This window comes from Ischnura elegans, chromosome 5 (genome assembly GCF_921293095.1).
Source record: "Ischnura elegans chromosome 5, ioIscEleg1.1, whole genome shotgun sequence".
Taxonomy (NCBI): domain Eukaryota; kingdom Metazoa; phylum Arthropoda; class Insecta; order Odonata; family Coenagrionidae; genus Ischnura; species Ischnura elegans.
The window spans coordinates 37,173,896-37,198,611 of NC_060250.1; the positions used below are offsets into that span (position 1 = coordinate 37,173,896).

Consider the following 24,716-nt stretch of genomic DNA (forward strand, 5'->3'; position numbering starts at 1 on the left):
ATGTTTTTATATTTTTTGTGAAAGGAGAAAAAAGAAATTTATTTTATTCTGTTCATAAGTTATACTTTGTTCTTGTATATTGTAAGTTATTGTCACATATACGTTTCATAAGGATAATGTTTCAAAAAATTAAATATACTTTCTTTTGTTTTCTGGCCTGTCTTCTTGAATTTAATTTTTAAGAATGGTAGTTTCCATGCTGGTTTTTTTACCATTGAAGCTACCTAAAGCTCCTTTTTATTTTGTGTTGTTAAAAAAAGTGTACATTTAAGTTTAAGACAATAAATTCATTCATTCATTCATTCATTTACTTCCGATAGGCGATCGGGCTGTACGGTGCTGTTAAAATGGCGTCTGTAACGTGTAACCAAGGAGGTAGTACATATATCTGGAGGGAGCGCCACTTGTTTCGAGCTTGGAGCGAAGTGTGGCCGGATTGAGGGTGCTTTTGGTAGGACAAGCCACGCCCACTTTGACCAAATAATTGACAATCCCATAAGAGTCAATGCTTACTATTTGGTGAAAGTTTTGGTTATAACTGGTTTATACATGACCATAAATTATGGAACGCACAATGCAAACCTATTTTCCTTACTTCATTGGTAGGCTTCGCGAAGTAATGAGTAATGACTCAAAACATCTTTTCTCAGGGAAAAAATATTATCAATCACCACGGGTGCATTATACAACCGGTTCAGCTGAAAATAAAATTTTAAGAGAGTAAACTAGTAATTTACCTGCACTTATACTGGTATTTAATTTTATTACAGCCAACGGAAATCTAAAAATTAAAGTATTACAGGTACCCGTAACGGAACAACCTTATAGGCCACATCTTGTGACATGTTGGCCTGATGAAGACAATCGTCGAAGGACAAGTGGAAGGCAAGAATGGAAAAGGAAGACCCCGAACAAAATATATGGAACAAGTAAAGAGAGATGTGAAAGAGAAGAAATACGTAGGTATGAAAAGATTAGCTGATAGGAGAACTGAGTGGAGAGCTGCGTCAAACCAATCCTAGGATTGTTGACCAGTGATGATGATGATGATGAGGTACCCGTAAAGTACATTTTCGAGGATATCCCCACGAGTAAAGTGGCTAACAGGCATAGAGTTTATACATTAGTGGAAGTATCGCGAATGATGGGAATAAACCGATGACAATCACCGGCGAAATACTAATGATTATGGTAGCATTTTTTACTTGATGTAGCGCATTTTCAGAACAAAACTTAACCACCTCAAAATATCAGTCGGAGACCAAGTCCAAAAATTGTAAAACCAAGATGGTGGAACTTTGACCACGCCAAAAAACTCGGAAACAGCGCCTCCTGATATTCACAACCTCCTTGCGTGTACCGGATGTGCGTTCCTTACAACGGGCAGTGAATGAGTTTCTTTTGGTGGAAAACCAGGGTATCTCATATATTCATAGGCGCTTGCAGAATGCCTCCAGTGATCTGGTGGTGGACAAGAGCACGGTGAGTCGTAGGGCAACGCGTGTTTTAATCATCGACCCGACGGAGATGATGAAGAAGTCATTGATGTAGTAAGACGTTGGCTCCGACATCGACCAGTGGAATGGTACCGTGCAGACATACAGGTTCTCCATTCAAGGTGGCGTCGAGCCAGTGGCGTAACCTGTACGAATTATTCATCCCCCGCAAAACAGTTACTGGAATTTCCACCCGCCGTGTTTCTGACCTTCAAATTCCCCAAGCCCGCACCGATATATATTTCAAATCTTTTCATCCAACTGCGTCTAGACTCTGGAACTCTCCCGCCAAATATAAAGTCGTCACAATCACTTCAGTCGTTTAAAAGAAGGCTGTACTCGTATTTGAAGTCTGGGGCTTAATTCAGTCTCCTAAACTCATTAGAGTTATCATCTTAAAGTTGTAATGTTAACAAAACTTTCTACATAAATATGTATATGTATATGTGTGTTCAATACTGTCTAAGTTAAAACTTATATTTCTGAGTTATTAGTATTGAATATTTCACATCTTTTGTATAAATATCTACTGCTTGTCAAAATGCCATTATTAATTATTATTTCCTGTATTTTCCATTTCTTTTTTTGCTCTCATAGGTTTTACCTAGAGCATAATAAAAATATTCTATTCTATTCTAACCAGGGCTTTCGTTCGGGAGGGGGGGTCCAAAACCAGGGGGGAAAATTTTTGAAAAATAGGCTACTAAGTAATAGGTTTTAAACTAATTTTAACAATTTTCACAATCAAAAAAACTTAATTTTTTAAATAAATATTTTGTAAATTCATGATTTTTTTTTATTTTTACTTTATTTTATAATCAAACCACCGAATACAGCTCTTATTGGCCATTTTACACCGGGGTTTTCAACAAATGTAACATGTTACGTACACAAACGACCATGCCCTGGACCGGGTAAACCTACCCAGGCGGGAATCGAACCCGCGACCTCTTGATTGGCAGGCGAGAACGTTACCCCACCGCCACCGATTTTGTTTCCTGTTATGAAGGAAAATAATTGTGATTTAATATTTCGGGGGGGGATCCGGGCACTCCCCTTGTCTACACCACTGAGTCGAGAGCCGTATAAATAAATGGATGTTACATTGAAAAATAGTGTTGTATAACTGCTTAAAGATTGGGAAATAACATGGCGTACTTTAATGCTGAATAAAACAATCCGTCTCAGAAAAAATGTGTTTAATTATTAATTGAACTCTCATCGTAATTGATCAAAATTGGATCACGAGAGAAAGCTTTTTATCCAAGCAATAATTGTACATCATGTCCATTCATTGTTTCCGAGTTATCTACGTCAAAGTTGATTTCAGTTTACATTTCCTGACCTATGCTGGCCACATCTTCAGATCACTCAGACCTAACTCGAAAAGCAATGGAGACAAATTCAATCCAGCGCAGCAAAAGCCTCAAGCAGAAGTAGTACACAATGTCTTTGCAGCTCAAATCTTATTCAATTCAAACGTTTAAATTCTTATCAACAAATAAAGTAAAGCTCAAATATATCTCAGGCATATTTGTGGTTTTTTAATTACTATACAAATGCTCAAACGTATTCATGGTATATTAGTAGTATTTGACATTGGTTTCTTCGGGTAAATAGGTTATAAAAGTTGGTTATAAAGGCTTCGATCATATGGCTCAATGTAAAGATGAAAATTTCAAATGAAACGCGAAAAGCGTTCTCGTAGGTTAAGCATATGATTTGGTGACGGATAAAAATATGAACGTTGACAAATGGCATCCGTTGTACAACATACCAATTGGGCAAAATATGTAACAAACTAAGTTGTTCGTTAGACTGAATCGAAATTTACACGTTTTTCCTCAATTTCAGAGATACAATGAAATCTTTAGCTCACAAAATATTTATATCTCGTCAGCAATTCATTTTGAACGGTAGAATGTCGCAAATCTTAAAGTACCAAAGCGATTACAATGACTAAAATATCACTTGATTCTCTAGGTTTTCTTTACTACTTCTTTCTCAGTATGGTTTCTCATCCAACAATCCTTTGTTTTCTCCTTGTCTCCAAGGAGTTAAATAAACCAAAACGCTAAAGAAGCAAAAAAGCAACTAAAACGAACATCAAATGAATATCAAAAATGAAACCGAAAGACGACGTAAATGAAAACATTCATGAAAGTGATTTGAATCATTCAAAGAATATGCATCAATCTTAGGGCTTTGAAATAGCTTCCTCTTAAGGCGAGTAGGCGGTGAAATTTATACGAGTGGGCGGCGAAAAAGAATTAAACTCGGTAGGCAAACATAATTCGCTAAAATACATATCACGGAAACGAAACACTGACCTTTGATATTATTCTTGTTCCTAACAAGGGGATTTTCCCGAAGCAAACCGCCCACTCAAACTTCCATTTCCCTCACATACGATTATTCACAGCGACCATCGCTCTTTCGAGAGTTGGAAAACGCATGGCGGGAAGAGCTCGAACATTGTTTCTGTGAAAGTCTTCTCGGAAAAAGAACCAAGTATCTCGTTCTTTCCCTCTCCCTTCACTTACTCGCGGGCGCCCTTCCCTCTATATCCGCGTTCTTCTTTTTTTTCAAATCAGAGCGAGTAGGCGTTTACGTAACATACGAGAGCATCATGACTCGACAAACAAATTAAACAGGAAAATTGGAAAGCAAGCAAGCATCGCCCCTGAAATCCGGCGTCTGAATTTCGTGCTCAGTGGAGGCGGATCCGCGTAAAATCTCGGCAGCCGAGCAAATCAACGGCTAAAACGTAAGCAATGTAACCGCCACTCTCGAAAAAATGACTTATGAACTCAGAAATAACAAAATGTGAAGGTGCGGCGCGAGCAAAAACTACGAGTGGTGTGCTACAAGGAAAACCTCAGCAGTCATGAACCATATGAAGTACGGGCAAAAGAGGAGATAGGCGTATCAAACTAAACGCCGAACGCAAAGTAGACGATAAGGCGAAAAAAGAAGAATAGAAGAGGAGAAAACTGAACTGAAGACATGACTTGCTTGCAACGACCGCAGGACTAGTGAGGAGGGAGCTCTAGGAAAAGAGAAAGGTCTAATTGAGCTGTTTTCGGGGGTAATTGATATAAATAAACATTAAAAGTATGGGGAGGATAACCAGATGAGGGAAGGAGGGTGGCTGGTTAGCGGGAGGGTCAAAACGTAAAAAGTATAAAACCTAGAGAGGGAGCGGCGGATAGAAGGTCAGGTGGTGATGAAGTTAATAGGAGGGAAGGGGGGATTGGCACTGAGTATATTTATTCCATAAATTCCTGTACCCAACGCTGCTTAGAATAGAATAACTTGTACCCTTTTGGCTTCTCACCCCTCATATACCCTGATTCCCTGTCTTTATCTGGCTACGTTATCGGCCGGACTCAATTCATCCCATGCAGAAGTCCGGTACTCCTTCCATGCCTTAGATGTTTACCCCTCATCCTTCCCTTTATCAAGAATTTCAGCATTCCCTCTCCCCTCAGAACTCCATTCGATCCATCACCTTCCTCGCCTTCATCTCATTCAGCAGTTGCCTCCCTTTGGCTACCATGGCAACAACTTCCTCATTCCCCTCTTTCCTTCAAAATCGCATTCTCGACAATGCCCACCGTTCGATCGCTTGTAACATAACTCGATTTTCCTTCTTCGAGTCCATTTTTCCACAATACACGAAGCCCTTATAAACATCAAGTCTCTTCGATGGTATTTTCTTTGTCTTTGACCAAAAGTTCTGTTATCCTCCCCATCTTGCTAAGCGTTCTTTTGCCGACGACTCTTTTCCAATTTTTCAATTCTGAGTCTATTTTCCACAAGCGTATCCACTGCTAAAAATTTATGCAGTTCTAAATGCTGGACACTGTGGCCTTTCACCTATATATTAAGCCTAACTTCTTTGCTCCAAAAGTATAACAACCATGAATTTCTCGCGGTTGAAGTCCATGCATGCAACTAAAATTGTCTTAACAACGAGTCAACCGGATTTCAAAAGCCCTCACAATAATTAGGTATGTATGCTCTTTTTTTTTACTAATTCTCCGATTTAAAGCGAGACTAATCGCCTGTTAATGCTGTCCAATAACTTTTATTGCCTATGCCTTAGCTTTCGCAGGCCTTGCTCACCAATTTCATGAGATACAAGTTGAAAAGAAAGTCGAAAACCCTGCTTTTCAGCCCGAATTTCAATCCTAGCTTTGGCTCTATGGCCCAACCAATGCCGTTCCTTCCAATAATATTTTTTAAATAAGATATTTTTATACAGCACATTACGTCAAATCCTTTGGACAATTTTAACAGGGAAAAATATTACGATTTGTTTCATTTCAAGTTCCCCTATGCTTGCTTTACCTTCACTGCTATGGCCCTCCGGCTTGGTTTCCCCTGGGTGAGACCTATTTGGTAAAAACTAAATACCTATCTATACCTATCGCAACGTTTAGCTCCGTATTACTCCTACAATAATTATTAGGAAAATTACTAGGAATAACTCTTTGTTAGAAAGTTAGTTGGAGAAAGCTTTGGAGAAAGAGAAAATTGAAAGTCGGAATACACCGGAAAAGTAAATTAAAAATACGCATCACATCTCAAATAACTCATGAAAATCCAACAATTAATCATAATATGATGAGATAAATCGAATCACATCAAAATAAAATAATTGACGAAAATAGTTTATAAGTCATGACAAGAGCATGTATAAATGGTTCGAAGAAAAGCCTCATGAACAAGTTTCAGAAACATATCGAGGTAATTTGATGCATTAACGTTATGGGACAGAGGAGGTAAGAACTGTTCAACTTAAGGCTGGACGGCGATATTTGGTTGAACTTGGTGACAGGAAACATAATAAAGATACACTTTTGTATGTTCCACAGATGTTTTAATAACCGACCCAGGTTTCAACAAAACCTATACTATGTCATTAAAAAAAACTTTGAAAATGACATAGTGTATTGTGGAAACCTGGGTCGGTTATTAAAACTTCTGTGAAACATACAACCGCGTATCTTTATTATGTTAACTGTTTGGCTGACAAATTGAACCAGTATTTGAGCATCACGGGCACCCCTTGAAAAATAAGTTCGTTTGGCATTTAAGGGGTCAGAGTGGCCACCTCAGCAATGAGCATGAAGTAATAGGCGCACAGCATAAAATCAATAAAGGCGACGACTCAACTCACGCGGTGCAGGATAATGAGGTTAGTTGGAATGCAGAGTCATGCATCTCTCCTTTAAAAAAGAAATCCGTGATTATGTCAATTTCATTCGTTCATTAATCGACGATTCACTCTGTTGTCATCTCTGAGAGGATCATTACCAAAGGCTCACGGATTGGAAAAAAAACTAAGAACCAATTACGAGATGGAAATTCTCCGGAAAGCGGGAAAGGACGTGATTATGCAACAGATCTCTCGGTAATCCATGCGTCTCAACTACGATGGAATATTCAGAAAGTGGATGGAACAACGACTAAGTGGACACCCGCGCGAGGGGCATAAAAAAGCTTAAAGAGGCGTTAGAGAATTTATTAAAGGACGCAGCCCTTCCTTCGACTGCATTCATTTCCAGCTTAAGGTTTGTGCTATTACTCTGAAAATTTTAGGACATTTAAAACACAAAAGTTTCAGCATTTGGCTGCATCTAAAATTTGATTATTTAGATTATCTATTCTCTCTTAGGCATTTTATTACAGGGATATATTGACAAGGGTCTTTAGTTTCATTTATTTTCATTAAATCCAAAAACAGACTGGAAGACCTATTACGTTGAATTTGTAATCAAAGATTTAAACGATTAAGTGCCACAAGAAATAACAATAACAAAAAAAACACTCGTTAAATATACTCGGATATCACGTATTACTTTACGTATGTCACTGCCCCCTGCGCTCTTTTTGAAACTTACGGAGGGAAAGGAAAAGGAAGAGGGATTTAGAAAAGAAGATTACTGATGTCACATCCATATATCTACCCTGAAATTTTCAAGGCGGTAACAAATTTAAAAAGAGTATTACGCCACCAAAAATACAAAATACGAAAATGCGACCAATGAGAAGCAGTCAGGTCTCCACTTAAGTATGGTTTTTGATTGTTCGACGATTTAAGAGGGGGAATGATTTGGCAATAAAATAAACGCTTTCTGTTTCAACCGGCCAGGGTCTTCGTATCCGTACCTATACTCCCTCTATGCGGGGTAGTTATTCAAAGGATTGACAACGAAAAAAATAAAGCGAGGTTGAAGGAGCACCAATTTAATGGTTTAGTCAGACACTAGGTATTGCAAACTGCAATGTGAGATACAGGTTACGTTTTGGAGAGTCAAGATCAACAGGTATGCACACATGAAATACTCATCAACAAAAAGTATTGAAGTACCAATGGCTTAATGAATGAAGATACGGAATACATGACAGAGAGACTGACTGGTTATATATTCCATTTCCATTCAATCACGACTGCGTCGCAAAACGGTGATCACGCCATGACAGGTTAATCATCGAGATATAATTATTCGCAGCATTTATAGGTCGAAATAAAAGATCCAGGCAGAATACTAGTATATCTTTTTTGTACGTTATGATGCGTTAAGTAGATACAGCTAATATCTTGCTAATTACTACAGTGACATGTCAAAATTCATGCATGAATTGAAAATTGAGGCGGTGATTTTTGAATTGAGACTGCAATTTGATGCGAAATGAGGAATCTGGCTTTTATTCGAAAACGTGTGAAACGGGAAACATAAATTTTTTGTGACATTATTCCACAGATCGATCAAAAATTAAATCATGCGTCATGGCACTGACTTACGCAGTGATGCACAAAGGTTAAGAAAACACTTAGCTGTTTCACAAAATAAAATATATTGCGACCGGTTTCGATACAGCGTATCATCATCTGGCCAGATGATGATACGCTGTATCGAAACCGGTCGCAATATATTTTATTTTGTGAAACAGCTAAGTGTTTTCTTAACCTTTGTGCATCATGAAGGAGTTTCACCATGTTACGCCAACCACCATCGGACTTACGCAGTTTTTCACTCAATAGGCGATTTGATAAGTGAACTCGAATCTTGGCCTTATATAAAAACACGGCCATAAACGGACCCTGCATCTGTTGGACATCAAATCGGCGTTCTGAGAAACAGAACACTACACGGTACTCTTGAAGACGTTGAGCCTAGGGGCTCCATCCGCATAAGAACCTGGAAACCACCGATCCTCCTCCCGGTTTCCTACCCGATGGACCACCATTTTCGAGGCACTATGCATTGTGGTTATATTGAACTGCTAATAGACTTAAATGAAAAGCCTGAAGACAGAAAAATCCGACGAATCTCTTGGCCTAATCCTTGCCAGGTTAACACTTATTCTCCTCTCCGTACATGGTGGCCAAATCAATTGGAAAGCGGAGTTACAGAGATATTTATTCATCCCTGAAATTATTTACTCTTTCTGCATGAAGTAATTAATAGAGGTAATTGCATAGAATTGGTTGGGAAATGGAAATTTTTAGTCCCAACAAAATAAGTGAGGCTAAAAAGGACATTTTGTATGAGAAGTGTGAATACAAATTGTTGCATGAATGCACCTATTCATAGAATAAATATCTCATTCAAAACACTTTCAAGTGATTTAAATTTGAACTCACTCAAGGAAATGTTTCGCGGACAAATATCGTCGATCTATATGACATCCACATCATAAATTTGTCCGGAATTTGTGTGACATTCAGCTGGCCTTGACTGTTTTGGTGATTAATTATACTACTAGTGTATGAAGTTATTTTTTAAATTATGGATGTAACTGTGATTAATTGTGAAAATAGATTGTTGTAGAACCCTATTCTTGCGTTTTCATGTAGGGTGAGCTTAAAATTAACTAAAAAAATCCCAACTTCAATTGGCATACAGACTTTCCTGTCTTCGGACATGTCAACGACATAAAGCGATATTGCAACAATGTTGCACACCGCGAATAAGACACTTGATAGCATTGAATTTCTCATTCGATGCACTGGTTTTGAACACAAAGAATCCATTAAACCGATCCAAAACACTAAAAAACATGACCGCCCATTCACGCTTGCCCACCCACTTACGTGGACGATTGGTTAGCCATCTATCAGATGGACGACAGCATACCCATTTCGGGACTAATTGGAAATCTCAGAAAGAATTAAGACTCGATGCACCGAATTCAGGTGGAATTCGATAGCCGAATCGGGTAGTATCCAATTGGAGAGCACGGGTACCCACTCGTTACGTCGCATATCCTTTTCCGTCCTAAAAATTACCGCCAAGGCAAAAAGAGTGGGTTCCCATCCTTTTGAAGGGCTCACGCGAAAAACCATTTCCAGCCACCCACGGTATCTGCGAACAACGGATGGGGGGGGGGGGGCGTTTCTCTTTATTTTTTTTTCTCATTTTAAATATCCCGAAGCCTTTTTTCACCAGATTCGCGGAATGAATTGGGAGGGCTTGGAGCGGAAATCTATGGGGAGTGCGGCGCGCGGTCGGACGGGGCAGGGAGACATCTCGAGCATATCCAATTTCGGAGGCACTGCTGATAAATTAATGGAGACGTAACACTCACATTAATTGCCAAGGCTTTCACTCAAATTAGTTCATCGCCATCGGATGGACGAGTAAAGGGGAAAAAATAGACTTTTTTCTCTCCCGTCTCCTCCTTTTATTTCCCTTACCGAGCGAAAAAAATGATGTACAACGGGTTGGGGGAAAAAACGGAGAACAATGATTAGCGCGTTTTTTTATATCTCATTCTTACATTCCTCAATGAAAGCGTTTATCTCCGAAACTATATCCTAGTTTTTTACCCGTCTGAGTGATCAGAGCAAATAACGAGCAGGTAGAGGTGATTGGAAAATCAAAGCTGCCTGGAAACCATCTAAATTCATTTACAGGAAGGTCCCCCAGCACTACTCCACTTAGATTCAATGATTTTGAACTTTTCTGCTATTAGCCATAGGAATTCCGCTAACAAATTAGAAACAAAACGTTTCACTACTTCCCCCTGCCAAACACCCTAGGCTCGTAGGGTATTATGTAGATGGAGATGTATCTCTTACCTCTCCATCACTTCCAATCTCGTTGGAATCCAATCGATGGTCTTCTTAGGTTAGTGTAGAGCTCATATTGTAGAAGAATTGTGAGTTTTACACAACAGTTAGGGAGACAGTATTAATCCCCGATCCATTAGCGGTTTACCATCTCAATTTTCAGAGAGGTCCTAGCATTGCTCAACTTAGATTCTATGGTTTTAAAATTTTATGCTCTTGGCCAAAGGATTTCCACCAGGAAAGGAGAAACAGAAAAAGTTACACTAATACTGCTTATATATATCGCTTCAAACTGAAGATTGGTTTCGTTATGTTATTGTAGTGCTCATCTTGAAGAAGACTTGTGAATTTTACACACTACAACCAGGGGGAAAGTTCAAGTCCCCGTGCCAGTTGTTATTTTTACGCAATTCTGATACTTCGAGGGGTTCGGCAGAGTATATACAAATGCTCCACTTCATTAATCAATTTCTCAGTTATCAGCCCACTTGGCCGATGTTATGTGTCCTAGCACCACATATGGAAATAGTATTGCTACTAAAGGGAGACTTTGCCGGTAGAAATGCCCAAATAAAGTTACAGTTCAGTCTCAAATAATTTAGGTCATAAATTTCATCGACATACACCGTGGATATGGAATAAGCGTAGGTTAACTAAGCGGGGACCGCCATATATCCTCACAGGTGAGACTAATATGACTATGATTGCCAGTTTTACCGTTTTCTGGAGTATATTATATTTAGCTATGCAAAAATAATTTTAACAACTTTCGATTAATTTAGCTATAGTTACGCATCGCATCATTAAGTAAGCATATTCTTACTAACTTTAATGTCATTTGGTAAAACATATTTGCAAAGTTTGTAAAATTAAGAATATGATAAATTCTGAGAATACCTATTATGCTTAAGCAGGATTGCAATATCCATTTATTAACACTATTCAAATTCACGCCACGTCATTTACATGCACTTCAAGCATTCCGGCACTTCACATTCCGATATTACCAGCAAAACCAGTTTTCAATCCCGGCTCGCGGCCAAGAGGTGGAAAATTGGCAAGCCATCGTAAGAAAGCTGGCAGTTTCTTTTTTCTGGCCGAGGAGTCAAATCCCATTCCATCACGAGTAGAAACAAAATAACGGGGTAGCCCACGTCCCAAAGATACGCATTAAGGTCCGAGTAATTTTTATCGCGTCGAATGCATCGCGAGCAAAGCGAAGAGGACTGCTTCGTCCAATTATGATTCCAGGAAATGCTAACGTTCGTCTGCCACCGCGAGATAACCATTGCCTCGAGATGAATGATCCGAGATTGCGTTCCGACGAAAAAAACTCCGAGATCAACGTCATATCTCAAACCGTTCTCAGATAATGTGCCCGCAGAGCAGTGGCGAAGACTGAGCGCAAATTCTAACCACCCTCCAGAGCAAAAGCGGCATGCCGATCGAGGTCTTGCGATTATACTGATGTTCAATCGAGGGAACCACTTAGATTACTACATAAAAATATATTTCAATATAAATATTTTAAATAATACCATTTTTATCCTCATCATCTTCTTCCTCCCTCTGGATATCAATGTTTGCACGATTTCTTCACAGTGAACGGACCAGGTCTAGTTCAATTATGTTTTGTCTAGTTATTGTGTAGAAGAGAATCGTGGAACAACATAAAAGGTTTTTTTGCATTATTGGTAGTTAAATTTCCAGGTTTAATATTTTTAATTTATGTAGCACTCCACACGGTGTGATTCCTATTGGGCATTCATCCACTGACTGCATTTTCCTAATGGCTTTTCTGCCGAAACGTCTACAACATCAATATTATTACTATTATTGTTTCTTATTTTAAAATTTGCTACCTATGAAGATCAAGGATTTTTATTTCACAAACGCATCTACCTACCAACCAAGTGAAAGAATAATTCATTCCATCAAATCTTTCACAATTAATTGGGTTAGTTTTAGTTGTTTACCTGCAGAAAGACATTCAACGAATCAATTTATTTCCACTCACACACCAGATTTCCGTGTGCTCTGAATGCTTCCTTTTTTCGTCACCGGTCTTCCTTGTCCACTTCCTTTTGTCTTTTTTTCCATTAACAATCAAGTGCATCGTAACCGTTGTCCCTGAGAGAAATCGCGTAAATAATAGCCAGCGGTAAGAAAGCACTGCAATTGAAAACATCATCTAAATGAAGTGATCCAAGTTTACTCCAATCAAGTCTCATACCAATCCAACTCAAATAAACGAGACTCTGTATTTAACATTGACTATCCAAAAAGGTGATTATTCTCAGAAAGGGATTTGAATAGGAAAATATAAAACAAATCAGGAAATAGACTGAATATTGGCTCGAAATGAATCGTTCACCGAATAAAAACATCATGAGAAATCTATTATACTAATTATTTTATTCATTAAAAAAACTGTAAACGGCTTGACCGGCAAGCAGGAGAGATCATAATCAGGACCAGAATCAGGATCAGAATAAAAAAATTGGGGAGATTTTTCGTAGCAAGCTATTAAATATTAACTGAATTTTAAATTTTTTATCCGTTTAAAGTACTTTTTACACGTTCTGAAAGGCTATAATGATGTATAAATGTTAAACATTCATTATAGCATTGCACAAGCAGTCAGAATTTTATACAGGGCAATTAGTGGGGATAGGAAGGAGTTGGAATTCCTGATTTTGTATGAATGCGCTATAATTACAGGGAACTGGAACCTGTAATCTTAATCTAAGTTTATAATATTCTTCTAGAAAAGAGTAAATGTGTCTCTAGTTACCATTACGAGACATTTTAGTCGAAAACGCCGATCTGTGCAGCTTTTTCTCATATGACGTCACGCCTTGCTAGGCGTTTAAAATCCATATCCATAGTGAATCAACATGACTCTTGTTAGATGGGATGCATCGCCATTCCACTATCTGGTGGCACAGATTGGCATACAAACGCATTTCGATCTTTCATCCTATGCACTTTTATCACCATGTACCATAATGTACAACACTGTAAATACTTAATTCGTTTAGGGAAGAAGTTACCAATTACAACGTTTCTGTGAGGAAAGGGATACATGCAACGAGACCAAGGGCGTAGCCGGGATCAAAACTAGAGGGGGCAAGCCATGGTCGTTCAAGTTATAATAGAGAAAAGGTTAAGAAACCAAAATTTCAAGAAAATTATAACAGCGCTTTGATTACATATTTTATACTAATGTCACTTCCCTCGAATTTAAAGAACATTTTTAGAAAATTTCGTTTTGAACTAAATTTACTTTTGATTCTCGGGGGGAGTTGCCCCTCTACCCCCCGCTGGGTACGCCCATGAACGAGACTACAGGTGACTTAACGTAAAACAATTATTAATAGCGGCTCACTTCTATCACTTGTTTCGCGAGACTGTAACCACCAATAAAGTGAAATAAATGAAGTCACAGATGGGCTTCGGCTCTTTTGGAATGCGAGTGACTGCGAAATTTCTGCGGTAGTCCTCCGTAATACAAATGAAAGATATATCTTCACCAAATGGAAATCCGATAAAAATTGAACATGGGGAAAAAATACCATTACTAGATTGAATCTGGGTGGCTGATAAATTTTCATCATGTGACTAGGGTACCGTTCAAGTTATAGTCCTCCTCATCCATATCAAATAATACGAGATTTTTCAAGTGCTGAAGTACAAAAAAATGATTAAACACCAACGAAATGTCATTCTCTTATTCAAGACGTCATGCGGCTAGAGCTCATGACCAGAATAAGGATTTCAATATAAACTGTTCGAGACAAAAACTGCTTCGACAATGGTAGTATCAGTACAAAATTACACAGAATACTAGAATGATTAATATGAATTGCATCAATATATACGTGGATTACCTAGGGGACTTAATCATGATGGCCCGATTAACTTTTCCAGTAGATTACCTAGCACCTCTATCTCCGCTTAGAAGTCCTCTATTGGTCAAACCGTAGTGAATACCCAACGCCTGATGAAGTAAATAACTAATGACATGAAAAATTGCTGTAAGGAAACTGAAAACATTTTTGGCAAAGGGCTTTAAAATGGAAAAAAATCATAAAAAAAGTATCTTTACATTATTCTAGCCAATAATTCCGAGATTCACTTCGATTGCTTGAAAAGGAAACGTGTAAGAAACCGCCACTGGAGATTCCACAAAGTGCTGAGCATTCACTGCACTTCGGCTGCCTTTCCACAACACCACCCTCTGAGGCGGGAAGCGACGACCGCGAAGCGATAGCATTAGAATTCCGGCCTTAGAAACAAAGCAATAGCGAAACGCGACGCCCACACCACATCCTCCCCCCCATTCGAGTCCGCCATTCTATACCCGCCGTGCGAGCAGGCCGCTGTCGAGCATCCGAGATTGTCCGTGCCTCTAATCGCAAGCCTCTCCATGAATTGGATTTCAGCAAAGGTTCTCTCAACACTTGCGGAGAAAACTTGTAATTGTGGTATGTATAAAGTATTGCGGTATAGCAATGAAGTTAAGTATTGTGAGATAGGAAAAAAGACCAAACCGGAACGTATAAAATCAGGCTTCACTTGGTGGAAGTTTGATATATCCAAGGCTAAAACTACCAATGATAATTTCCACACTTTAATACAAAACTCAATTGCCGACCATGGTTTCAACATATTATGTCATTTTCATGGTCATATTCTTGAAAATGACATGGTACGTCCTTGACAATAATAATGGCATAAATTATGCCCTTGAAAATGACCTAGTATGTCGAAACATGGGCGTACCCAGAGGGGGGCAGGAGGGGGCAGATACCCCCCACCCAAGAAGCAAAAATCGCTAATGCCTTTAAGGAAAATAATACTTTTCCTAGCAAATCATTTGAAAAACTAATAAAGAGCTGTTATAGTTTACTTAAAATGTTCATTTTACGCAAATCTGATACTTCGAGGGGTTAGGCAGAGTATATACCAATGCTCCACTTCATTATCCAATTTCTCAGTTATCAGCCCACTTGGCCGATGTTATATGTCCTGGCACCACATATGGAAATAATATTGCTACCAAAGGGAGATTTTGTAGGTAGAAATGCCGAAAAAAAGTTACAGTTCAGTCTCAAATAACTTAGGTCATTAAATGCATCGACATACACCTCTCTTCTATGCTTAAATCTTATGGCTTACCATGGCTTGCCCCCCTAATTTTGATCCTGGGTACGCCCTTGTGTCGAAATCATGGCCTGTAGTTGAGCTTTTTTCTAAAGAGTTAAAAATACCATTTGTAGTTTTTATCATGAGAAAATCGGAGTTTGAAGAGCTAACTCCATGGAAACACAAAGGCCTTCACGGCTATCCCACATCTAAGGTGTAATCGAACCCTCCACTCCGTCTAATATCGATTAGATCCCTCAGACTAGGTGCATGATGATGATCCTTTGACACAAAGCAACAGCTAAAACGAACTACATCTAGTGATGCCGAGTAACTACTAACAGAAACTAGGTATCGACGCTACCGAGAAATCATACAATCGATGGGACTATCCAACTTGAGGAAATTGGGCAAAGTGGTGCTCAAAAATTGACTGAAAGGAGCAGTTTGGCTTTTAGAGAGTTTGGATTGAATGGTTGATAATTTAATAGAGCAAAATGTACTCAAAAAAATGTGGAAAACAACAAAAACGTCGTCTCATAAATGGCTTCTCAGAAGATTCGAATGAAGGTGTTATGAATGGTACGGTAACTACATGGAATATCACCTTCATGGAAAATACAGAAATCGAATGGATCAAAAATTAAGATGTGGAGCTTTCCCAGCACATATTTAAAAGAAATTCATCATGGACTTTACATCATATGCTGCAGAAACACTTAGTTTTGATGCACGACTGGGATGCCACTTTCAGCTCTGACGAAGGATTGAGAGCTAAAGGTCGTCTGGCATATGGGTCATAATCGGGTCATGTATCGTAACGTATATGGCTAAGGGGACTGACTTTATGCAGAGGAATTTCTTAGAACAATTTATAAAATAGACCACAAAAGGAGTTCGAAGAGTTTATGCTGAATGATATTGAAGTTCACAATATAAGAAATTATAACATCGTAAAATTTCACTTAAATGATTTATATAACGACCAGTTTCGTCGCCGTGCGACATTTTCAGGTGATTTGATTTGATTTAATTTCTTTGATCTGGGCCAGATGAGGCTACAATCCGGCCCCCTCTTCCTCTGGGCCAGGTATAGAGTATACGCTCCCTAGATCCTGTATTTTTTTTGCAATTTCACCAAGTCAGGCCTCAAATTACCAATTTTATTGCATGCCAAATCTACTTTCTATTACATCCCGTATAGCGTCCAGCATCCACTTGGCTGCCGCATCTACGATCCGACGCTCCACTGGTGAGAGTCTTCTCCTAAGCCATCCCCAAGTCAGGTTAACCAACCTACCTCCACCAACTCAACCCACCCTCCCACTAGCTTCCCGCAGCATTCCCAACCCCTGCACGTCTCCCATCCCTTCTTCTCGTTCTCTTGGGGGGGTGGAGAGAGAGAGAGAGTGAGAGCCTTTACTCTTAAAAGGAATCCCATCATTCCCTCCCCTAGCAAGAGAACGACCACCCCATCCTCCCCCAGCACCCCATTCTCCGCAAAACCACCCCCGCCAATCCCCACCTCCCCGCCCCCGCAAGAGCCCTGGACGTTCTCCTCCCAACCCTCCCTCACCCTTTACCCACTTTCCTCCCTTCCTCGCGAATCGCTATCCGCTCCGCCCGGAGGAAATCTCACATTAAGATGAGGCGCCCGGCCGCGGATGTTTCGTTTGGTGCGGGAGAGACGGTTGGGATGCCGCGGCGAAAAAGACAAGGGAAACGATAGATGAGGAGGACAGTGGAATGGTGAGGATGTAAATTGGAAAGAGATCTCCTCTCTTTCGGGTGAGATGAAAGTCAGCAATCGAGAAAGATGATGACGGCGGATTTGGTGCGACGGGTAATAGTGGAGATCGCGAAAGATTTGACCAGATACCTCTCGAATAGGATTTATTAAGAGATGGAGGGAACTCCTATCATAGTCGAGGTTTTTCCTTCTCGGTGACTCATTTCTCCATTAAAATTTAAACTACTATCTTGAAAATTTTATAACTTATAGAGAACACCATTGCCAAAATTTTCGTGCATTTCAAATGTAAAATAAGACGAATAAATCAATACATAAAAAAGACGATTTATCATAATGCAGTATAAAATTAAGTAAATGGTTAAGTAAAAGATTCAAAATCGTAGGGTTCAAAGTCAATTAATAAAATATAATTAATAACTGGAAAATTATGCAAAATAATGCATGATCATGCCACCTCACATTCCTACTTTCAATTACAAGCATTCGCAAAAACAGAGATGTAACTATATTATTAATCCAACATTCATTGTTAGTATCATGCTACTCAGCGTTTACCACAAAATTATTCTTGGTTAAATCGTATTATTATATAATCCCATGATTCTGCCTCTAGTCCGTTTTGCCCCTGGAATAAATTGAGGCGTAGACTAGAATATATATACGTTTCCCACGGACCAAGTCAGCTGAAGGTTACACACACCCATGTCCTGAATGGTGAATAACTCACTCAGGCGGAACTCACAACCCCAGCATTAGCCAGCTAAGACTAAATCCCGCAGCCAGACATTTAACTGATGACCAATTCAACGTTATCTAAACACTTCATACGCTTTCATTTTTCCGCGAAATAATCACGTATCGCTGGGTTCCAACTCGTGAATCGTTAAAAGATGCAATCATTAAAACATTAAAAAAATCAAAAAGGGCCATTAGACTCGTTATTAGGACGCTTCAGTTAAAACTAAGGGACCCTTCAAAGTCTCAATGCTAAGGCGCGGGAAATATGCAGGAGCTATTCTGACACGTTACATATACGTCTTCTCACTCTCCTAGTTTGTTCTCCTCATTATGGGATAGAATAAATTAAGTTTCCATCACTTTGCCTATTCCAAGAGGAAGCAGACGTCTTGGAAACTCGGCACGGAGATCCAGGGGGAGAAAATATCCCGCTTCCATCTCTTTCCTTGCCGCGAATCAATTCCCTAAAGTGGGGTAAACAATCCCCGAATTCTCCAAGAATCCGCGGCTCGAAAGGACAGTGAGATAAGAGAGAATGGTTTTTTACAACTCGGTAAACTCGATGAAAGAGAATAGGTACGCATTTTAAGGGAAGCAATATTCGCCACCGTCAGGATTTCCACTCGGTCGAACTACCACCAGATAGTTAATCAATTGTGTTTATGAACAAAATATCAAAATTAGGCAATCTTTAATTGTGGCCTCGGTAGCGCAGAAGGCAGCGCGTAAGTCTCATAAACTTAAGGTCGTGAGTTCGATTCTCAGTCGGGGCATTTTCTTTGTTGGCAGCGGCGGCGGAAAAAGTCCAAGTTTGTCAAATTGAAGGTCGCGGGTTCTAGTCCCTCCTCGTTAGGTTGCCCAAATTCAAGGCATGGGAGTTTGTGATCGTCCATTGTTACATGTTGTCAACACCCCGACGTTAAGGCCGGAGACATGGACAACATCAACCGGTGGAAAATCCGAGAAACTTTTCTGCAACAGGTAGCCTAAATTTCACGTAGCCAAACATCTCAAGAAGCCCAATTACTCGACTACGAAAGAACCAAAAGAACATCGGCTAGACACCCTGGAAAGCTGGAGATGAATAAAAGGTATTTGAAACTTTCGATATATACTGGCGTAAACTGTCACTCTTAATTCTGTTAGTGCTTCATCAGCAATCCTCTTCTTGCTTGAACCGTCTACCACCTCTCGCCTCTTATCATTTCCTAATGACATTGTACAGGTTCACGTCGCATCCCCCGTCATTATCACCACTCTCAGCTCAATTTACGTCCAACTCCTATTCGTTCTAGTCAGTTTGTATGTCCTTTGTCCATTGCCCTTAATTTGAGGTTTGGAAGACACACGCTACTAAGTTACTAGGTGGTGCAAGGTAAAGTTACTCCGACCCCACTGTGAGCGTATCACATACTAATGGCTTAATCTGGCATGCACTACCCTCACCTATACAAACCAATCTCAGGCTTAAAAACATTCAATGAGTGTAATCATGATCCACGAACTAGACCTGATGCTTGAATGTCATTCTTGAAAAGATGTAGTTTGCTACCGTTAAATAAAATTGTGGATATTAAAAAAACTAACAACGTTACTCATTTAATAGCGTTCGATAGGATTTCAGATCTCGTTCATGTTTGCTTCATTGTGACGAAGACGTTTCTCCTATTATGCTGCAATTATTAATCACGCCAGGCTGAATTTGTGGGACGACTTCAAATATACGAGGAATTTAAACGAAACTTGAAGCTTATACGTGGTGGAAGGGCTCCATGTTATCAATAATAGACACTTCCACAAAATGTGGAAGTAACAAGGTGTATGTTATTGATAATATACGAGGGATATCAGGGTTTAATGCAGGAACTAATTTAAACTAATGGATAATAAAGGCATCAACCGAATTTCTGAAGCCTTTAATTTCTATAATGAACTATAGGCTTTTAAAATTCGTGCCACAATATTCCATGCATATTCTTGCGATTTCAATGCCATTTCCACTTCAGTCATACTAGAGGAGGCCTTCAGCAGAGTATAAGATTCGCTACTATCACATGCAAACGTGGACGAGACCCAAAGTTCTTGTTATGTTTTTGCAACGCCCCCATAAATCTTTTTCAGGCACTCGGTCAAACTATTCGCTAGCCCGCATGATATAAATACCAGCAAGTTTTTCGGCAGCGAAATAGATTGGAAACCTTTTAAGGAGAGGCAGCCAAGCATGCAAAACATACTACTTATCTGTTTGATGGATGAAAATTAATCTTTGTTGTATTCCACCTATTTTTACCTATCATGTGAAGATTCCACCAAGTAACCTCGCAAACCATTGATTTCATACTTATCTGTTTTTCCTACTCTTGGAAGCAATTAAAAAAGGAGAGTTGAGGTTGTAAAATAATTGATCAATAATTAAATTGCATTCCTCTTCGCATTGACTGTAGTACTCTCCATACGCATGAAGATAAATTAATGCGATAGCGAATCTCCCCAATGCAATTTCATTTTACGAGCAGCAAAATAATAAGTCTCGCATCAGAAGGGAATGAACATGAGGAGAAGGAGAAAGAAATGACATTATTTCCGTAAAGCAAGCTAGTCAGCAATTCTCAGTTTATGGAGAATATAATTAATAACTCCGATCCTATTTCTTACTTTGATTATATCCGTAACAAGAGCATAAGCAAGATGAAGTTGCCTGATAAGCTGAGTAGTTTGTGTACACCATGTATCGGATGGAACTGTTAATTGGGTTGATGAGATGGGCTCAATATAGATTAGGGAAATTGGATTTGAAACCTAGTGATGGTAGACTTTCCATTGGATATCCGATCCCCGCTGACAGAGTGAATTGAACTTGAAACTATCTCCCATCAAATGGAAAGTTAATAGGGAGCTAAGCCTCCATCGCACAGAACGTCACTCTGTGAATACAAAACCCTCTCCGGCAAATAGCAACATGATTGTGAAGACAGATGTTTTAGGTAGATTTGAGGATTAGTTTACTTCTACTACTATCGTCACAAACCACCCCCTTGTGACACATTACGCCTTAATTGAGGAACCCATAAGCCCTCTAACGCATACTGGAAGTGGCTTACATATACATATTACCCTGCAAGCCACCTACAGAGGTGTTTGGCGGGGGATGAACCATCGCCAATTCTGATTAATAGGATACGTATTATTTTCTATCAGTTCAGTTGTTCTATCCGAAGATTGGCTTGGATTGCTTGAGGGTAGAGTCACCACTAGATTAAGCTTGTGAAAAAATCATTCCAAATTTAGATGACCTTAATATTGGATTTTTAGAATTACGGGACATACAGGTCTATTGTTCTTTAACGGCTAATAAATAGTATCAAATTTGATTGTTACTCTTTGCAAACTTGCACGAAATGATCTTAATTAAAATACAATCGCAGGAATCCAGAAAAATGCTGCATCCACACATGCATTGGATACAATGAGTTTTATCGATCCGTACACCAAATTCATCTCGGCAGATCCTCACTCGACGCGGAGAGAGAAAGGCAAAAAGAGCACCGGAAGAAAAGAGGAGACCGAGGAAGAAGAGAAAAGGGACGAGAAACAGGAAAGTGATGACGCGAAGGAAGGTAGGATATCATCAGGAGAAGTGAGGCAGCTGGGGGTAGGGATTGGCGCAGGGTGGATTGCGAGGGAAGGAAAAGACAAGACAGGCGAAGAAAGAAAAAAAAGAAACATAAGGAGGGGTGGGATGTAATGCGAGTGAGTATGGTGCCGGGAGAAAGGTTTTGTAAAGCCGCGTCCCAATTCGTCAGTTGGGTACCCCAATCCCAGGATTTGGGCAGGACGCCATCTTGGAAGGGTGTCCCAATTCGTTAAGGCCTGTTTACACGGTACATTTACACGCACGAATTAATGTCTACATATATGAACGTGAGACTGAACGACAAAATGCACCGTGTAACCACCCAACTTGTGCGAAAGCATGCACAGAAAATAGACTCACCTGTTCTAATTTGGTTCATGCATTCGTACATGTTCCGTTCCGATCCACAAAAATCAGTCATGCAAACAGACATTAACTGGTATGTGTTAAAGTATCGTGTAAACAGGCCTTTAGACGGCATAAGGGAGCGAATTTAGGCACCCATTTTGGCGGCCAGATTTGGGCATCGACGAGTGCATCCTTTTATCATGATCCAAAGCGTCTTTTGGGAAGGAATCAGAAAAAGTGCAACATGGCTGCCAGCGTATGGAAGTATATTGTGATTTCGAAACGAAATGAGCTACTGCCTACAAAATTAAATTGAAAAACTAAATATTGGGCTAAAGCTGCGAATTTAAAAAAATACCCCTAATTCACTGCTACTAAAACAAAAAAGTTGCCAAAGATTCTAATTAAAGTATGAGAAAATGCTCATCTGCGTCATTATAAACTCTTAAATCACATGCATGAGACACATACAATTGCATGAGAATGTTAACGACATAAATATTGTATGCAATGTGTAATGCTAAGGGTTTAGTTAATCGTTTCATCAAATCATTCTAAATTTCTCCTGTTTTTCATTGGCCTCGTACCCAGCATATGGCATCCTTAGGAATAACCTGCATCATGATGTCCCAATTCATGCCCCCTTTTGGATTGATCGCTCAAAGTCATAATAGTTAGTTTGTTTTATGGGGTGCGTCAACAGCGAAGGCCATTTTGCACCACAACCGTCCTTATGTAAAACAAATTTTCAGTGTTTAATGACAAATTATTAAGGGTATTAATATTTAAAATAAAAACATATCCATGAATCTATTTAAATTAATTTACAGATTTGAATGAAGACTTTCACAGTTTCTTTTATCATTGTTGGTGGTTGTTTTCGGGAAATGCTGCGTTGATAACATTATGTGCTTAACGTTTCAATCCTCCTACTGGGAGCGTTTCCAAGAGAAAACAAAATTAATTAATCAATTTTTTAAATTCCCTTGAAAACGCTCCCAGTAGGAGGAGTGAAACGTCGAGCACATAATGTTACCTACGCAGCATTTCCCGAAAGCAACCACTAACATTAATTTACAGTTTGTTAAAAACGTTTATTTCCTTTAAAAAGGCAATTATTCGTGACAAACGCTTCGGAGAATCACCGAGAGTATGATTTAAGGTACCGCTCGCTTTGTGCTTGTCTCGAGGGGTCTTGTCATAATAAAAACCACAAATGGTAATTTCCACAATTTAATTTAAAACTCCACTGTTTCCACACGGTTTCCACATTCTATGCCATTTTGAAGAAAGAAAATACCTTGAAAATGACATAGGATGTCGAGACCATGGTCTGTGGCGGATTTTTACATTGAAGTGTGGTAATTACCATTTGTAGTTTTTATCATGACTATATCGCATTTCCACCAAGTCAGGTCTGAAACGATTTTACACGTTGGCTACCCAAAATTTGGCCGTCCAAATCCACGCTCCCCGACGGCTAACGAGTTGGGACACGGCTTTATGTTTTGCCGAGGAGGTGGCGGGGGTGGATCGGGGGTGCGAAAGAGAAAGGCGGCGAGCGCTGCTCAAAAAGATGGAGAAGACGTGAGATGGATGGATGGGCGGGCGTCGGAAGACTCGAGGGAAGAAGTTTTCGGTCGAGCTGAATAAGTTAGCGGGATGGATGATTCCATGCGATGATCAGCGTTGAATTATGCACGGAGCGATAAATATAACATGGCTTAACTTAAAGAGCAACAAATTAGCTTCCAAAAGCGTGGTGAGTGGTAAAGCCAATCCACAAAATCATGATGCGTATGCAGTTTGACGAAATTTATCCACCAGCTAACTACTTCCCCATCGAGTGATGAAATGCGTAAAGAAACAAATTTCTCGTTTTCTCTTACCTTATTTCATATCGCTATGTTTATCAATCATCTAACTCTTAGAATATAGCGAGAAGAAAACATCAGATAAATGAGGACCTAAAAGGACTAGGAATGTGTCTACGCTTCTGCGGATAGAAGTGAAATATTAAGGTATATATTTATACAATATTGGCATTCTTTAAAAATAATTTAAAGGTAAAAATACACATCAAAACTGCGTGAAGCTCTACACAGACAGATTTCGTAGAAAATAATTTTTAATTAAACATATAAAATATATTATAATTATCGATGAATATTCATCACCGTAGGTAATAGTCATAAATGCAAGGTTGTGATTTTAAGAATCTTTTAAAACCAGGAAAAGGATTAATTCTCGGAAAATGGATCAAAATTCCTTGTGATGGTTCGTAGAGGAATCTTGAAATCTGCATTACAAGAAACGAACCCATGCCCACGCCACTACTTGGAAGCTGTGGTCTAATTGGTGATCAAGTTACGTTTTTTCCCTATGTCCACACCTACACCTACGAGGAAGGAACGGTAGAGAATGGAAATTCGCAAAGAGAGTATTTTATATCATTCCCTGGAGGCTCTAAGGCTGAATATAAAGCAAATGGACATAAATCTCTAGCCACGTTTA

The 24,716-nt window shown here is 39.3% G+C and overlaps 1 protein-coding gene and 1 non-coding gene across 3 annotated transcripts in view; one reads left to right on the plus strand and one right to left on the minus strand.

The window, feature by feature from the left end:
• LOC124158736 (ecdysone-induced protein 78C) overlaps positions 1-24,716 on the minus strand; it is a 522,961-nt gene that overhangs the window by 201,249 nt on the left and 296,996 nt on the right. The gene's annotated exons all lie outside the window — the stretch shown is intronic.
• On the plus strand, positions 18,921-18,993 carry Trnam-cau. Its single transcript has one exon. It is a non-coding gene; the product is annotated as a tRNA-Met (tRNA).